Source organism: Arachis hypogaea, chromosome 16 (assembly GCF_003086295.3).
Source record: "Arachis hypogaea cultivar Tifrunner chromosome 16, arahy.Tifrunner.gnm2.J5K5, whole genome shotgun sequence".
NCBI lineage: Eukaryota > Viridiplantae > Streptophyta > Magnoliopsida > Fabales > Fabaceae > Arachis > Arachis hypogaea.
Window position 1 is genome coordinate 104,812,501 of NC_092051.1, and position 19,791 is coordinate 104,832,291.

The 19,791-nt window shown below is 40.4% G+C and overlaps 1 non-coding gene across 1 annotated transcript; it reads right to left on the reverse strand.

Moving 5' to 3' along the window:
• Nucleotides 1-1,152: 1,152 nt before the first annotated feature.
• LOC112761009 (small nucleolar RNA R71) lies at nucleotides 1,153-1,260 on the reverse strand. Its single transcript, XR_003181419.1, has one exon. It is a non-coding gene; the product is annotated as a small nucleolar RNA R71 (small nucleolar RNA).
• Between the last annotated feature and the right edge of the window lie 18,531 nt (nucleotides 1,261-19,791).

Sequence of the window (19,791 nt, forward strand, 5' to 3'; positions counted from 1 at the left end):
AAACTTTAAGTTCTAGAATCATATCTTGTGATTTCTTATGAATCAAGTCATTAATTGTGATTTTAAAAATCAAATCTTTTTCAAAACTAATTTCAATCATATCTTTTCAAAAATATCTTCTTATCTTATCTTTTTCAAAAATATCTTTTCTAACTTCCTAACTTCTTATCTTTTCAAAATTTGTTTCAACTAACTAACTAACTTTTTGTTTGTTTCTTAACTTTTTCAAAACTACCTAACTAACTCTCTCTCTCTAATTTTCGAAAATATCTTTCCTCTTTTTCAAAAATTTCTTTTTAATTAACTAATTATTTTTATTTTTAATTTTAAAAAAAAATTTTCGAAAAAATACTAACAATTTTCAAAAACCATTTTCGAAAATCACTAACTCTTTTTCAAAATAATTTTCGAAAATTATCCCTCCCCCATCTTATTCTATTTATTCATTCATATCCTAACATCTCATCTCACATCTCTGCCATCCTCACAGTTGTGTTTCTTCCATTATATTACATTCTTTGTCTCCCCCTCTTCTTCTACTCACACAGGGATCCCTATATTGTGGTATAAAGGATCTCTATTATTATTATTATTTTTCTGTGCCCTCTTCTTTGTCATATGAGCAGGAGCAAGGATAAGAACATTCTTGTGGAAGCAGATCCAGAACCTGAAAGGACTCTGAAGAGAAAATTAAGAGAAGTTAAAATACAACAATCCAGAGATAACCTTTCAGAAATTTTCGAACAGAAGAAGGAGATGGCAACCGAAAATAATAATAATGTAAGGAAGATGCTTGGTGACTTTACTGCACCTAATTCCAATTTACATGGAAGAAGCATCTCCATTCCTGCCATTGGAGCAAACAATTTTGAGCTGAAACCTCAATTAGTTTCTCTGATGCAGCAGAACTGCAAGTTTCATGGACTTCCATCTGAAGATCCTTTTCAGTTCTTAACTGAATTCTTGCAGATATGTGATACTGTTAAGACTAATGGAGTAGATCCTGAAGTCTACAGGCTCATGCTTTTCCCTTTTGCTGTAAGAGACAGAGCTAGATTATGGTTGGATTCTCAACCCAAAGACAGCCTGAACTCTTGGGATAAGCTGGTCACGGATTTCTTAGCCAAGTACTTTCCTCCTCAAAAGCTGAGCAAGCTTAGAGCTGATGTTCAAACCTTCAGACAGAAAGAAGGTGAATCCCTCTATGAAGCTTGGGAAAGATACAAACAGTTGACCAAAAAGTGTCCTTCTGACATGCTTTCAGAATGGACCATCCTGGATATATTCTATGATGGTTTATCTGAGCTATCAAAGATGTCACTGGACACTTCTGCAGGTGGATCCATTCACCTAAAGAAAACGCCTGCAGAAGCTCAAGAACTCATTGACATGGTTGCTAATAACCAGTTCATGTACACTTCTGAAAGGAATCCTGTGAGTAATGGGACGCCTATGAAGAAGGGAGTTCTTGAGGTTGATACTCTGAATGCCATATTGGCTCAGAATAAAATATTGACTCAGCAAGTCAATATGATCTCTCAGAGTCTGCATGGGATGCAAGCTGCATCCAACAGTACTCAAGAGGCATCTTCTGAAGAAGAAGCTTATGATCCTGAGAACCCTGCAATAGCAGAGGTAAATTACTTAGGTGAACCTTATGGAAACACCTATAACTCATCATGGAGAAATCATCCAAATTTTTCTTGGAAGGATCAAAAGCCTCAACAAGGCTTTAACAATGGTGGAAGAAACAGGTTTAGCAACAGCAAGCCTTTTCCATCATCAACTCAGCAACAGACAGAGAACTTTGAACAAAATGCTTCTGATTTAGCAAATCTAGTCTCTGATCTATCCAAGGCCACTGTGAGTTTCATGAATAAAACAAGATCTTCCATTAGAAATTTGGAAGCACAAGTGGGCCAGCTGAGTAAAAGGATCACTGAAATCCCTCCCAGTACTCTCCCAAGCAATACAGAAGAGAATCCAAAAGGAGAGTGCAAGGCCATTGACATAAGCGCCATGGCCGAACCTGTGAGGAGAGGAGAGGACGTGAATCCCAAGGAGGAAGACCTCCTGGGACGTCCAGTGATCAATAAGGAGCTTCCCTCTGAGGAACCAAAGGACTCTGAGGCTCATCTAGAGACCATAGAGATTCCATTGAATCTCCTTATGCCCTTCATGAGCTCTAATGAGTATTCCACTTCTGAAGAGAATGAGGATGTTACTGAAGAGCAAACTGCCAAGTTTCTTGGTGCAATCATAAAGCTAAATGCCAAATTATTTGGCATTGATACTTGGGAAGTTGAACCTCCCTTGTTCATCAATGAACTAAGTGATCTGAATCAACTGACATTGCCTCAGAAGAGACAGGATCTTGGAAAGTTCATAATACCCTGTACCATAGGCACCATGAACTTTAAGGCTCTGTGTGACCTTGGTTCAGGAATAAACCTCATGCCCCTCTCTGTAATAGAGAAACTGGGAATCTATGGGGTACAAGCTGCTAAAATCTCATTAGAGATGGCAGACAGCTCTAGAAAACAGGCTTATGGACAAGTAGAGGACGTGTTAGTAAAGGTTGAAGGCCTTTACATCCCTGCTGATTTCATAGTCCTGGATACTGGAAAGGAAGAAGATGAATCCATCATCCTAGGAAGACCTTTCCTGGCCACAGCAAGAGCTGTGATTGATGTTGACAGAGGTGAAATATTCCCTCAATGGAATGAGAACTCCCTTGTGTTTAAAACTCAAGGATCTCCCTCTGCAACCATGGAAAGGAAGCAAAAAAAGCTTCTCTCCAAGCAGAGTCAACCAGAGCCCCCACAGTCAAACTCTAAGTTTGGTGTTGGGAGGCCACAACCAAACTCTAAGTTTGGTGTTGAACTCCCATATCCAAACTCTAAGTTTGGTGTTGGAGAGTCTCAACAAAGCTCTGCACATCTGTGAGGCTCCATGAGAGCCCACTGTCAAGCTATTGACATTAAAGAAGCGCTTGTTGGGAGGCAACCCAATGTTTATCTAATTCTTATTTTTATTGTTTTTCATGTTTTCTTAGGTTCATGATCATGTGGAGTCACAAAATAAACAAAAAAATCAAAAACGGAATCAAAAACAGCAGAAGAAAAATCACACCCTGGAGGAGCATCTGTCTGGCGTTCAAACGCCAGAACAGAGCATAGTTCTGGCGCTGAACGCCCAGAATGGGAGCATCCTGGCGCTGAACGCTCAGAACAAGCATGGTTCTGGCGTTCAACGCCAGAAATGGCAGCAAAGGGGCGTTAAACGCCCAAAATGGGCACCAACCTGGCGCTGAACGCCCAGAGTTGTGTGCAAGGGCATTTTACATGCCTAAATTGGTGCAGGGATGTAAATGCTTTGACACCTCAGGATCTGTGGACCCCACAGGATCCCCACCTACCTCATCATCTCTCTTTCCATTCACGATCATCCCTTATGTTTTCCATTTACCACTCACATCCTTACACCCACTTACCTTTAAAATTCAACATCTCTTCCCCACCCAATCCCACCCATATGGCCGAATACACACCTCCCTCCATCTCCTCTATATCTTCTTCTTCTTCTATTCTTTCTTCTTTTGCTCGAGGGCGAGCAACATTCTAAGTTTGGTGTGGTAAAAGCATAGCTTGTTTGTTTTTTCCATAACCATTGATGGCACCTAAGGCCAGAGAAACCTCTAGAAAGAGAAAAGGGAAGACAAAAGCTTCCATCAAGGGTCTATAGCTCAGTGGTAGAACATTTGACTGCAAATTAAGAGACCCCTGAGATACCTCAGGGGATACATTTTCTTCCACACAATTATTGGAAGCAACTAAGGGTGGAACATCAAGAGCACTCCATCATCCTTCATGAAATCAGAGAAGATCTAAAAGCAATGAAGGAGGAGCAGCAAAGACAAGGAAGAGACATAGAAGAGCTCAAGGACATCATTGGTTCCTCAAGAAGGAAACGCCACCATCACTAAGGTGGATTCATTCCTTGTTCTTATTTCTTCTGTTTTTCGTTTTCTATGTTATGTGCTTATCTATGTTTGTGTCTTCATTACATGATCATTAGTAGTTAGTAACTTTGTCTTAAAGTTATGAATGTCCTATGAATCCATCACCTCTCTTAAATGAAAAATGTTTTAATTCAAAAGAACAAGAAGTACATGAGTTTCGAATTTATCCTTGAACTTAGTTTAATTATATTGATGTGGTGACAATGCTTCTTGTTTTCTGAATGTATGCTTGAACAGTGCATATGTCTTTTGAAGTTGTTGTTTAAGAATGTTAAATATGTTGGCTCTTGAAAGAATGATGACTAGGAGACATGTTATTTGATAATCTGAAAAATCATAAAAATGATTCTTGAAGCAAGAAAAAGCAGCGAAGAACAAAGCTTGCAGAAAAAAAAAATAGGCAAAAAAAAATAGAAAGAAAAACAAAAAGCAAGCAGAAAAAGCCAAAGCTCTTAAAACCAAAAGGCAAGGGCAATTAAAAAGGATCCCAAGGCTTTGAGCATCAGTGGATAGGAGGGCCTAAAGGAATAAAATCCTGGTCTAAGCGGCTAAACCAAGCTGTCCCTAACCATGTGCTTGTGGCGTGTAGGTGTCAAGTGAAAACTTGAAGCTGTGTTCTAGAATCATCATATTGAACTAAGAGAGTCAATAACACTATTTGAAATCTGAAGTTCCTATAGATGCCAATCATTCTGAACCTCAATGGATAAAGTGAGATGCCAAAACTATTCAAGAGGCAAAAAGCTATAAGTCCCGCTCATATGTTGGTTTTGGGTTGATATTCCATGCAATATGTGTTGCCAAATAGTATCTGTTTGCTGCTGTGCGTGATTGATGTCATTTTTGTGCTCATTGTGCTATTTTGCTATCCGGGAACGTCCAATTTTAAGCCGGAATGCTGTCCAATTTTCAAGGAAATTAGTTTCATCTTGATCTTTATTTCAGTTTTGGGCACATTTCCGTTTCCTTTTTGACTTCCCGGATTTGCACAATCATTGTGAACATGAACCACAACTTCTCGTTCAATTGAGCCTATATATCATCATATCACTAATCCACTTTTCTAACTTACTAATCCCTTAACCGTTTCACTTCCACTCACCTTTAACCCTCTTTAACAATTCTTTCAAAAATATGATGATATTATTGCCTTTTGAATATGAGATGCTGCCTTTAATGAAGAGTACAGTCTTGGTTCATTCACTTATGCTTACTTGTTCACTTTTACATATTCAGTGCAACATCATGATTGCTCTTTGATAATTGTATCCTGAACATGCCTTCTTTGTTACATGCTAAATATTTTATATATTCTATCATATTTTTCAGGATGTCGGATAAAGGCAAAGCCATAGCCACCGCCTCTAAGAAGAGAAAACACTCTACCCCCTCCATTCCTTCCATCTACAAGAACTATGCTAAGAATCCATTGCATGACGAGGATAAAGAGAATCAGCAGTTACCTTCTACCAATCCTGGCAAATTCCCCAATCTCTACTGTGAGCTTCGGTTCTCTAGATATCGAACCACGAAGCTAAATATTGAGAAGAAGTTGCTCCTACCTAATGATGTGAGACGGCGCATTACCGGTCGGATCCTTGAGTTAGGTATTGACTTTGTTGACCGGGATTTGGGTGACATAAATATATCTTGGGTGAAGGAATTCTACTGTAACTTCTTCCATCCGACTTTGGACTCAGTTCAGGTGCGGGGTAGAGAGATTATGGTCACCGAGACCGCCATTGAGGAGGCATTACATTGCCGACACATTCCGGATGACCAGTGTGCCCATCATCAGGCTGAGATAGCCATCCATACCATGACTTTTGATTATGAGGCGCTTCGGCGCGTGATTGGGATACCGGATGCTTCATGGGTTATGGATGCGGGCAACACCAAGCCAAAAGGGATGTTATTCACTCATTTGACTAGGGAGGCCAGGACTTGGCAGATGATCTTCGTCCACTACGTCCTGCCTACCACCCACTTTTCTGAGGTCCCCATGGAGATGCTTCTGCTGATCGGGTGTGTTATGGAGGGGAAGGATGTCTCCTTCCCTAGACTTATCCGACAGTGCATATGGCGGGCGCATATTCGTGGCCTACTTCCATTTCCTACATTGGTCACGAGTATGGCAGCCTTAGCTGATGTCCCGTGGTCAGATGATGATGTGCGACCACCACCAGTTGATGCAGATGACAGGGAGGTTACTATCCCCTGGGGTGTTTGGGTGCACGAGAAGCCACCTGCTAGACGCCGCTCTCGGGCTAGAGCTGTCATAGGGACACCTTCACCACCTTCCCCTGCAGCTGGCCCATCATCTTCTACACCCGCAGCTCCTTCACCATCTACAGGCCCTCCAGCAGCACCTAAGCCTACCTATCTCCTGGTCCAGCGTCTCTTCCGGTTCTTGGAGCGCGAGAGGCTTCATGTCAGATGCCGACTGGATCGGATGGATCAGGCGCTCATCTCCCTTGGCGCTGAGTTACCCCCGCTTCCCGATTCTCCGGCCTCCGATGAGCAGGATCATCAGGAAGAGGACGCGGAGGCACCGGTTCAGCAGGATGCCCCTGACACTACAGAGCCACCTCAAACACAGGAGACCCAGCTGGTCCCACAGCCACAGTCAGAGCCAGAGCCTATCATTGTACCTCCCACTGATCCTCCGGTTTAGCATCGAGGACGATGCTTGATTTTAAGTGTGGGGAGGGCACCGGTAGCATTATCTGGGAACCGGTGAACTTTTCAGCCTAGTTATCCTATTTTGCACATCTTTGTATATATTTTGATGCCATTTCTAGTTTGCTTTGGATACTTTTATTGCTTATTTTGGATCTTAGATATTTTGATGCTTTTGGATATTATTAGATCTTTTGGATGATAGATTCCGTACTTTTAGTTGGATTCTTCTTTATACATTTTGTTTATCTTTGTTTTTAGTTTGCGGTTGTGATTAGAAATCATGTTTTAAGTGAAACTTAGGCACCCTTTTTGCATAATATATTGGTTCTAAGTGAAAAAGGAAAGGGTGAACTAAGAAAATTTTTGAACTTTTCAATCACAACAATGCTTAGTCAAACATCGAGGTTTTTCAAGGAGTTTAAATATAGGGCATTAACCCAATTGATTGAAAAAGAATTTTTGAAACTTTCTTGAATTTCATACCTTGTGAAGCATGTATTGAATTGAGAACACAAGCTTGTGAGACTTGAGCCTATTGATGTGGTTACATTTTATAACCACTTATTTTCCATTCTTGTGTGAATTTGTTCTCTTCCCATGATTGTGATCCTTGATTTGCTTGATTCTATATATCCGTTTATTTCTTGTGTTTGTGCATTTATATGATTGAGGCCATTATTTCATTTGCCACTTACCCAAATAGCCAACCTTTTACTCTCCATTGTTAGCCAATTTTGAGCCTATGCTTAACCAACTCATTCTTATTTTAGCTCATTACAAGCCCAAGGCGGAAAACCAACGAAAAGTCCTTGTTTGGATCTTTGATTAGCCTAGGCTAGTGAGAGTGTGTATTATTCAAGTTGGTGAGGCTTGGGAACATTGGATGGGATAAAAAGGGGCAATACACTTTTATGTTTAGGAATTGGGCACATATTCATGTATTGATCAAATGTAGAGACCTTATGCATTGATGTTCTTGTATTTAGTTTGAAAGAAGAAAAAGAAAAAAATATATATATAAAGGAAAGAAGAAAAAAAAAGTGATGAAAAGAAAAATAAAATGAAAGAAAAAAAAAAGAGAAAAATAAAATAAAATAAAAATAATAAAAGGGGACAAAATGCCCCAAAGTGAAGTCAATAAAAAGGAATCAATGCATAGGTGTTGTGAATCAAATAAAAAAATGCATGAGTATGTAAGAAAAAGTGAAGAATGGGTAGTTAGAATAGCTCGCATTTGTATAGGTCATTAAATAGGTTAGGTGGGAAAGTCTATGCTAATCAAAGATTCAAATCCTAGCCCACTTGACCATAAATGATCCTACCTTGACCCTAACCCCATTACAACCTAAATGAAAGACCTCATGATGAATGTATGCATGCACTGAATAAATGTTGATTGTTAGAAGAAAATCAAATTTTGGAAAACACGATTAGAAGAGAATTGAGTGAATTAACCCTTAAACACTTGAGTGAATAGAGCGGATACACATCCGGTGAGGGTTCAAAAGTTCAATCACATGTGTTCACCCATATTATCTATAATCTTGCAAGTTTGAACTCTTTTGACAATTCAATACAATTGTGGTTTGGACTTAGTCCTTATTACTTAGCTCTTGTGCTTACACATGCTCTCTTGGGAATTGATTTGTTTGAACTAAGCATTTCCAATTGCTTTAGATAGTTGCATTTAGATAGGACTCATATAGTTTAGTTGTATTCAATAAATGTCATAACCCTTAGTTCCTTCTTATTTTAGCATGAGGACATGCTAAGGCTTAAGTGTGGGGAGGTTGACAAACCCCAATTTGACGGTTTGTTTTGCATTGAATTTAGAGTATTTTGATAACCTTTGTCACATTTAGCCTAGGAATTAGCATGATTTTGTTATCTCTCCCATATTTGTGCTTAAGTGTAAAAACATGCTTTTTAAGCCTTATTTTGATGAATTCTAGTTCTTCTTTGATTCCATAAGATGCCTTGAGGTGTTTGCTAGTAATTCCAGGATTGAAATAGGCTAGGCATGGATCAAAGGAAGCAAGGAAGGAAGCATACAAGTGGAGAGAAGCATAAAAAGTCAAAGAAGCAAAGTCAGCCATGCACGCGCACGCGCACAAGGCGCTCGCGCGCACATGGCAGAAGCGACCAGGGACGCGCACGCGTACTATGCGCGCACGCACCGATGATGGCACATGACCTCATTAATGCAACACGTGCCTGGCGATTTGAGAGGTTTTCTGAACCCATTTTTGGCGCCAAATTGCTAAGGGAAAGGAATAAAAGGATGAAAGATTAAGGGGAAGGCATAAGGAGAATGATCATCATCATTCCCAACTAACTAATCACTTTTAGTTTAGAGTTTTAGAGAGAGAAGCTCTCACTTCTCTCTAGAATTGGGATTAGGATTAGGTTTAGTTCTTGAATCTAGGTTTTTAATCTTTGCTTTCTTCCACTTCTACATCTCAATTCCTTGTAGTTACCTTCAATCTTCTTCTATTCCTTTGATTATAATTTCCTTTATGTTGTTCTTATACTTTGTTGTAGATCTAGTATTGTTCATTCCATTTTCTTTCAATTCAATAAGAGGTAATTCATAATAATTGTTCTTCTTTGCTTTTCTATTGTTGATCTCTTACCTTTGTAGTTGTAGATTCCTTTAATCCTTGCAGTTAATAATGTTTACCTCTATTGCACTCTATGTGTTTGTTGAAATGCCTCTTTTAGTTTTAGTGTAGATTTTGTTCCTCTTGGCCTAGGTAGAGTAATTAGTGACACTTGAGTTATCTAATTCCTTTGTTGATTGATAATTGGAGAGATTGCTAATTGGTTTGGAGTGCACTAAAGCTAGTCTTTCCTTGGGAGTTGGCTATGACTTGTGGCTCAAGTCAATTCATCCACTTGACTTTCCTTTAATTAGTAAGGGTTAACTAAGTGGTAGCAATGAACAATTCTCATCACAATTGAGAAGGATAACTAGGATAGGACTTCTAGTTCTCACATCTTGCCAAGAGCCTTTTATAGTTGTTAGTTTATTTTCATTGCCATTTACTTTTCATGCTTCTTATCCAAAACCCCAAAATAACTCATAACCAATAACAAGACACTTTATTGTAATTCCTAGGGAGAACAACCCGAGGTCCAATACTTCGGTTTATAAATTTTAGGGGTTTGTACTAGTGACAAACAACTTTTTGTATGAAAGGATTAGTGCTTGGTTTAGAAACTATACTTTACAACGAGAATTCATTTGTGAAATTCTATACTTTACAACGAGAATTCATTTATGAAAGGATTGTGTGTTTTTCTGTGATTTCAGGTATTTTCTGGCTGAAATTGAGGGACTTGAGCAGAAATCAGATTCAGAGGTTGAAAAAGGACTGCTGATGCTGTTGGATTCTGACCTCCCTGCACTCAAAGTGGATTTTCTGGAGCTACAAAACTTGAAATGGCGCGCTTCCAATTGCGTTGGAAATTAGACATCCAGGGATTTCCAGCAATATATAATAGTCCATACTTTGGCCAAGAATTGATGACGTAAACTGGCGTTCAACGCCAGCTTTCTACCCAAATCTGGCGTCCAGCGCTAGAAAAGGATCCAAAACCAAAGTTGAACGCCCAAACTGGCACAAAAACTGGCGTTCAACTCCACAAATGGCCTCTGCACGTGAAACACTTAAGCTCAGCCCAAACACACACCAAGTGGGCCCCGGAAGTGGATTTATACATCAAATACTTACTCATGTAAACCCTAGTAGCTAGTTTATTATAAATAGGACCTCTTACTATTGTATTAGGCATCTTTGGATTACCTTATGATCCTTTGATCACATTTTAGGGGGCTGGCCATCTCGGCCATGCCTGGACCTTCACTTATGTATTTTTAACGGTAGAGTTTCTACACTCCATAGATTAAGGTGTGGAGCTCTGCTGTTCCTCAAAGATTAATGCAAAGTACTACTGTTTTCTATTCAATCCTTCTTATTTCTCTTCTAAGATATCCATTCGCACCCAAGAACGTGATGAAGGTGATGATTATGTGTGACGCTCATCATCCTTCTCCCTTATGAACGCGTGCCTGACAAACACTTCCGTTCTACATGAAATAAGCTAGAATGAATATCTCTTAGATCTCTTAACCAGAATCTTCGTGGCGTAAGCTAGAATGATGGCGGCATTCAAGAGAATCCGGAAGGTCTAAACCTTGTCTGTGGTATTCCAAGTAGGATTCAATGATTGAATGACTGTGACGAGCTCCGAACTCGCGATTGCAGGGCGTTAGTGACAGACGCAAAAGGATAGTAAATCCTATTCCGGCATGATCGAGAACCGACAGATGAATAGCCGCGCCGTGACAGGGTGCGTGAGCATATTATTCACTGAGAGGATAAGATGAAGCCATTGACAAGGGTGATGCCTCCAGACGATTAGCCGTGCCGTGATAGGGCATTGGATCATTTTCCCGTGAGATGACCGAAAGTAGCCATTGTCAGTGGTGATGTATCACATAAAGCCAGCCATGGAAAGGAGTAAGACTGATTGGATGAAGATAGCAGGAAAGCAGAGGTTCAGAGGAACGAAAAGCATCTCCATTCGCTTATCTGAAATTCCTACCAATGATTTACATAAGTATCTCTATCTCTACTTTTTATTAATTAATATTCGAAAACACCATTATCACTTTATATTTGCCTGACTGAGATTTACAAGGTGACCATAGCTTGCTTCATACCAACAATCTCCGTGGGATTCGACCCTTACTCACGTAAGGTATTACTTGGACGACCCAGTGCACTTGCTGGTTAGTTGTATCGAAGTTGTGACAAACAATAAAACTAGATCAGAGCACCAGGCCTTTGAAGCCATGGATATGCTTCACAATTTCGTGCACCAACGTGCTGGTGAGCATTAAGGGGCTAACATTCCCTATTGACTTCTACATCTTGGAGATGCCCCCTAATGACTCAGGAAGACCATCATCCATCCTACTTGGAAGGCCATTTCTGAAGACTTCAAGGTTCAAATTGGATGCCTTCTCAGGGACTTACTCTTTTGAGATAGATGGCAGAGTAGTGAGCTTTAACCTGGATGAAGCTATGAAGCACCCACCGGAAGATCACTCCATCTTCCAGTGCAACATCATTGATGAGACTGTAGCTGCAGTTCACCAAGAAGAAGTAGAAGAGAGGCACATGGAGCAAGGTGCAAGTGTGGGGAAGCCCTCTGAACAATATGAAGACACCTTGCCACCATCACTAGCTCCAGATGATCAAGTGCCTAGCCCTGAGCAGAAAATGGAATTGAAACCCCTTCCACCCCACCTCAAGTATGCTTACCTTGAGGATCATTAGAAGCTCACAGTTATCATTGCAAGGGAACTCACTTTCCAACAGGAAGAGCAGTTGCTTAGTGTGTTGAGAAGACACAAGAAAGCTATTGGGTGGAGCTTGGCGGATATAGTAGGCATCAGCCCTCAAGTCTGTGAACACCGTATATTTTTAGAAAAGGGATCAAGGCTTGTCTGTCAACCTCAAAGGCGGTTGAACCCCACCATCTTAGAAGTTGTCAAGAAGGAAGTGACTAGACTGCTTGAAGCTGACATCATCTACCCCATCTCAGATAGTGAATGGGTTAGCCCAGTACAGGTGGTACCAAAGAAGTCTGGAGTCACAACAATGAAGAATGAGCATGGAGAACTCATGGCAACTAGAGTGCAGAACTCCTGGAGGGTATGCATTGATTACAGGTGCCTCAACCAAGCTACTCGCAAGGATCACTACACCCTGCCCTTCATCGATCAAATACTTGATCGCTTGTCAGGTAAATCACACAACTATTTTCTAGATGGTTACACTGGCTATTTTCAAATTCATATAGCTCCTAAAGATCAGGAGAAAAACTACTTTTACATGTCCCTTTAGAACGTATGCATACAAGAGGATTCCTTTTGGCTTATGTAATGCATCGGCTACGTTTCAAAGATGCATGATGAGCATTTTCTCAGATCTTCTTGAGAGCTGTATGGAAGTTTTTATGGATGACTTTAGTGTGTATGGTGATTCGTTTAACCTTTGCTTGGAGAGTTTAGCTAGAGTATTAGAAAGGTGTGTTAGTTCAAACCTTGTATTAAATTTTGAAAAATGTCACTTTATGGTAAAACAAGGTATTGTTCTAGAACATGTTGTTTCTAATACTGTTATTTTTGTAGATCCAGCAAAGGTAGATGTTATTTCTGGTTTACCTTACCCCTTCTCCGTGAGGGAAGTCCGTTCGTTCCTTGGTCTTGCAGGTTTCTACCGGAGATTTATCAAGGACTTCAGTAAGGTAGCATTGCCTTTATCCCGATTGCTGCAGAAGGATATTGAGTTCGAGCTGAGTGAGGACTGCATGGAAGCGTTTGATAAGCTGAAGATCACCTTGACTCAAGCTCCGATTGTGAGAGGGCCAGACTGGAGCCAGCCATTTGAGATTATGTGTGACACCTCCAACCATGCAGTAGGAGTGGCACTGGCTCAGCGCGAAGGTAAGGACCCTTATATAATTACTTATGCTTCTAAGACCTTGGACGCTACTCTGTCTAATTATACTACCACTGAAAAAGAGCTTCTGGCTATTTTTTTGTTTTGGATAAATTCCGAGCCTACTTGGTACTAAGGTGGTAGTATACTCAGACCATGCAGCTCTAAAATATTTGTTAGCTAAAAAAGAGTCCAAATCAAGGTTAATACGTTGGATATTGTTGCTGCAAGAATTTAATTTAGAAATCAAAGATAGGAGTGGTTCCCAGAATTTAGTGGTAGACCACTTGAGTCGCCTAGATCACATTAAAAATGACTCCACTCCTATCAATGATGCTTTTTCATTTGATAGCTTGCACGCAATATCTGAGGTAGTTCCTTGGTATGCACCTATAGCTAATTATTTGGTTAGTCATACATTCCCTCCTAATTTTACTAAGCATCAAAGGGACAAGCTTAAAAGCGAGTCCAAATATTATATATGGGATGACCTATATTTATGGAGGTATGGTGCTGACCAAATAATTAGAAGGTGTGTGCCACAATCAGAATTCCAGTCAATTTTAGGGGCCTGCCACTCTTCTGAGAGTGGTGGACATTTTGGTCCTCAAAGAACACCTAGAAAAATTTTAGACTGTGGATTCTGGTGGCCCACTCTTTTTAAGGATGCTACTACCTTCTGTAAATCTTACTCCCCATGCCAAAGGTTTGGGAATATATCCAAGAGGGATGAGATGCCCTAACAACTTATGTTATTCTGTGAAATTTTTTATGTTTGGGGCATTGACTTCATGGGTCCATTTCCAAACTTTAGTGGTTTCTTATATATATTGTTAGCTGTTGATTATGTTTCTAAATGGGTGGAAGCAATTTCTACCCGTAATGATGATGCTAACGTTGTTGTCTCCTTTGTTAGAAATCATATTATCTGTCGCTTTGGATCACCACGAGCAATCTTGAGTGATCAATGCACTCATTTTTGTAACAGGAGATTGACAGGTCTACTGAAGAAACATGATATTGTTCACAAGGTAGCAACAGCTTACCAATCCTCAGACCAATGTGCAAGCCGAGGTGTCTAACAGAGAGATAAAGCGCATATTGGAGAAGATTGTCAAGCCTCATAGAAAGGACTGGAGCACCAGGCTTGTTGATGCGCTTTGGACTTATCAGACAGCATACAAGACACCCATCGGAATGAGCCCATTCCGTCTAGTCTATGGCAAAGTTTGTCACCTCCCAGTGGAGGTGGAGCACAAAGCTTTCTGGGCGGTAAGGGAATGCAACATGGGATTTGAGAAAGCCGGTGCTGAAAGGAAGCTGCAACTAGCAGAACTAGAGAACCTTGGACTCGAAGCATATGAGAACTCAAGGCTATACAAAGAGAAGGTGAGGATTGTACATGACAAGAATATCAAGAGAAGAGAGTTCAGACCTGGGGAGTTGGTTCTCCTTTACAACTCAAGGTTGAGGCTCATGCCAGGCAAGCTGAGATCAAGATGGGAAGGTCCCTATAGAGTAGAGAAGGCAGAGCCATACGGCGTCTTCCACCTGAGTCATCCTTCAAGTTCCAAATTCATCAAGGTCAATGGCCACCGCTTAAAGCTGTATCATGGTGAGAAGATGAAGCACAACAAGGAGCTAGAGATCTTCCTCTTGGAGGATCCACTAACAGAGGAAGACTGAGCTTGTAGACCGTCCAACTTAAGGACGTAAAAGAAAACTGCTAGGTGGGAGACAACCCACCATGGTATGATCTTTCATTTTTATTCTTAGTTTTATCTTATTTTTATCAGTGTTACTTTAAAAATTCTGCATAATCATCTGCATAAAAAAAAAATTTTGCATTCGACGCGCAAGCGTCTAGGACGCGCACGCGTCGTTTGTGAATGCAAAAAGAATAGGAATTGAACAGAGAGTTACGCGGGAGTGGCGCTGGAACCATGCTTTACGTGCAAACAAGCCCACGCATATGCGTACCTCACGCGTGCGTGTCGCTTGCGCTTTTAGCAGCCCACGCGTAAGCATCCCTAACGTGTACGCGTGATCCTGGAAATCGGCGTAAATGGGTGTTTGAACAGAGAGTTGTGATGGTTTGGGGCTGGAAATGTGCTAGAAGCACAAATTTAATCACGCGTACGCATCCCTGACGCGTGCGCGTCATTTTCACTTAATCGCCATCCATGCGTGCGCGTGCCTGATGCTCACGCATCGTATGTAATTATGGCCCCAACCCAGAATGAACAGAGAGTTGTGCGTGCGTGGGGCTAGCTTCACGCGATTCGCACAACCAAGGGCACGCGTGCGCATGTCAGATGCTTACGCGTCACCTTCAATTATGCGCAACACACACATACGCGTGCAGTACGCGTACGCGTTGCATGCGCCTCACAACTACACCAGTACACCACCCAGATTTTAATTTCCCCCCTTCCAAATCCTAATTCTCTTTCATTCCTACTTCTTTCTTCTTTCTTCTTCCTTCTTTCTTCCTTATTCCTTCTTACTATCTACTACTTTCTTCTTTCCTTTTTCATCTTCTACCTCAGGTTCTTTTCTTCCTCTCCTCTACTCTTTCATTCTTCTTTCAATTATTGCATTTAATTATTTTTCTTTCTTCTCAATTTTATGTTACCTTAGTTATTTATGGTTTCTTTTTCATGCATTTTTATGTTGGTGTTGGAGCTTTATTTGGGTGTTGTTTTATTATTTTGAACTTGTGGATTTTATGAGGAGTAATTTGACAATTGACATTTTATTAAGGGATCTCATATACACTTGGATTGATTATTTTAATTCCTATTTTCACATTGCACACCAAGTATTTGTGAAAAAGCTCTCATGGCATTTTGAATCCTATTTTATTTTACTCTTACACTTTAATGCCTCTTTTTCACAACACTTGTAATCCACATGTATGTGGGATTATCATTCACAATTGTCATTATACAAGTGCTCTTTAATTTGGCACATTTAATAATTGATGCTTGAGTTATGCTTCTCATGCCTATTACTTGCATGCTTTTAGCCTCTTGCATCTAACTATTATGAATTGCCTTTTTGCTCTTAATTGATGTCTTACCTACATGTTGTAGCTACTATGTATTTAAGCTATTATCTTTTCTTTGGCATTCATTATCGGTTGGAACTTCTTCCTTCCGGTTTTTAGTTATCTATATTTCATATTCTTCCTTTTTCTTTCTTCCTTAGGCATGGGTACCAAGAAAGGAAAAGAGAAGGCCACTGACAAGACACCAGTAAAGAGAGTAACCAAGAGAGCTCCGGCTAAGGCGCCTCCATCTACAAGCGTAAAGCCGCCAACAAAGCGGGTGAAGAGGATCATTAAAGTTGATGAAGCAGAGAAAGCCTTTCCCGCACGGGACTCCACACGGTTCACTAACCGTTACTGCGAGTAGATGTTCCGCATCCTAGCTGAGAGGAATTATAATAATGAGCATCTACTCATTGTCCCAACATATTTTGTTGATTTTGTGGAGCCACACATCGAGAGGAGACAGTGGGGATTTTTGAGGAGGCAGCCGCGAGAGGCTAACCTATCATGGGTAGTTGAATTCTACGCCAACTTTCACTCGCCTACTCTGCAGTCTGCCTATGTTCGTCAGAAGCAAGTTCCTATCTCCGAGGGCGCCATACTGATGATAAGTCATCTTATGCTAGCTTTTCAAGCATTTTTCACTTGTTTCATTAGGTTTTATGCACTTTCTTGCACAATAAGTAAGTGATTTGGGGTGGATTTTCATGATTATGTTAAATCAACCAACCATCATTTATTTGACACAAAATCATAGGGTTCAAGCTAGAATTAGTTGATTTTATGAATGATTTAGAAACCTTGTGAATTTAGTGATACTTTAACATGTTTGTGTGGTTTCTTGTAGGTGAAGAAATGGTAGAAAGAGGAAATTTTGGCACACTTTTGAAGATTGAGCACGCTTTGGACCTTAGGCCACGCTTTCAAAAGTGTGGCACTCAACCATGAAGGAGCACAAGGCCAGCGCTCAACAAAGGCCAAGACAAGGCTGGTGCTCAAATCAAGTGAGCAATATGCTCACTCTAGTAAGCATTGTCGCTCTTCAGCAAGGGAAACAAGGCCAAGACAAGGCTGGTGCTCAATCAAGTGAGCACTATGCTCACTCTAGTGAGCATTATCGTGCTCAACCAAGAAAATAAGGGAGCGCAGCATGGAAAAAAAGGGGAGCGCCAGGGATCGAAGCTGGGGACACACTCAACACAAGACATAGCGCTCAAATACTGAGCACAATGCTCACTAAACCGAGCGCAGCACTCCCCTGGGAGCTAAACCATGCCTCCACTTTAATTGAACCAAAGCCAAACCGGACCCATCCTTCTTAAAATCCATTTCTCATTCAAGGCCAACCTTGAAAAGCCCACTCCAAGTTTTGAAGACCAAAATAGAAAGTGTATATATAGGAGTTAATTTGATTTGTAAGGAACCTTTTTGCTAATTTTTTTTACTTGTTTTTGAATTTGGGGATTTGGAAATTTGGATCTGAGTTTTCTTTCTGCATTTTCTTTCTTTTACAACTTTTAATTTCTATTCTTGGAATTTGAATTGAGATTGAAGAGCTTCATCGATTCTAAGTTTGAGAATCATCTTTTACCTCTCTTCTCAATTGTTCTAAGGATTGAATCTGTTTTGGGTTTTTGGATTGAGATTGAGAAATTCTATTGAATTTGGATCTAAGTTTCTTTTGCTGTTTTAAAATTTCATTCTCTTCTGCAATTTATTTTCTGCATGATCAAGAGAGTAATTGAGATTTAGATCTGTTTCTAATCTCATTGCTCTTCTTCGATCTTCAATTTCTTTTTAAGATTTCATAATTGACTTAGGTTTTCTTGCTGTTTTGCCTCTTGAAGAACTTTTCCATTTCTGTTCTTGCTACTGAGATCTAGATCTGGATTCTTACATCTCAGAGCTCTCTGATTTACTATAGTCTGAAATTTCTCATTCAATTCCAAATCCCAGCACCCAAATCCTTTTACTCTTCAAGCAATTTACATTTCTCAGCAATTTAGATTCAGCAATTTACATTTCTTGCACTTTAAGTTTCTGAATGTACTTTTCTTGCAATTTAAGTTTCAGCTCTTTTACTTTCTTTTTCTTTAAGTTACTTGCAATTTACCTCTTTTGCATTTTATTATTCTGCTCAATTTACCTTCTGCACCTTTTATTTTCTTGCAATTTAGCTTCTGTCAATCAAAATCACTCAAATCATCAAATATTCGCTTAACTAAATTCATCACCTAACTAAAATTGCTTAATCCATCAATCTCTGTGGGATCGACCTCACTCTTGTAAGTTATTACTACTTGATGTGACCCGGTACACTTGCCGGTGAGTTTAAGTGTGGAATCTGATTTCCACCCATCACATACAGAGAGTACTAGAGCTTCCACCTAGCCCAGAGGGGTTGGACGCCTATCAAGAGGCCTCTCTTAAGTGCCAGATGTATCAGTTCAACTGTGCCAGTGTCTTTGGAGTTATAGCCCAACTTGGCAGCACCTGGATCTATGGGCAGCACCGGTCAAAACCCAAGAGCATCTCAGCTCAATCACTTACCTTGGAGGCTCGCGTGTGGGCACAGATTATGTCCCACTATATCTTTCCGAGCACTCACGAGTCCACCTTCACAGCGGACATGGCTGTTCTCATCTGGTGCATCCTGACCGAGTGATGAGCGGATAATTTATACGCTTTTTGACATTGTTTTTAGTACGTTTTTAGTAGGATCTAGTTACTTTTAGGGATGTTTTTAATAGATTTTATGTTAAATTCATATTTCTGGACTTTACTATGAGTTTGTGTGTTTTTCTGTGATTTCAGGTATTTTCTGGCTGAAATTGAGGGACTTGAGCAGAAATCAGATTCAGAGGTTGAAAAAGGACTGCTGATGCTGTTGGATTCTGACCTCCATGCACTCAAAGTGGATTTTCTGGAGCTACAGAACTCTAAATGTCGTGCTTCCAATTGCGTTGGAAAGTAGACATCTAGGGCTTTCCAGCAATATATAATAGTCCATACTTTGGCCAAGAATTGACGACGTAAACTGGCGTTCAACGCCAGCCTTCTGCCCAAATCTGGCGTCCAGCGCCAGAAAAGGATCCAAAACCAGAGTTGAACGCCCAAACTGGCACAGAAACTGGCGTTCAACTCTACAAATGGCCTCTGCACGTGCTACACTTAAGCTCAGCCCAAACACACACCAAGTGGGCCTCGGAAGTGGATTTATACATCAATTACTTACTCATGTAAACCCTAGTGACTAGTTTATTATAAATAGGACCTCTTACTATTGTATTAGACATCTTTGAACGCATTGTTCTTAGACCATAGGGGGCTGGCCACACGGCCATGCCTGGACCTTCGCTTATGTATTTTCATACGGTAGAGTTTCTACACTCCATAGATTAAGGTGTGGAGCTCTGCTGTTCCTCAAAGATTAATGCAAAGTACTACTGTTTTCGATTCAATTCTTCTTATTTCGCTTCTAAGATATCCATTCGCACCCAAGAACGTAATGAAGGTGATGATTA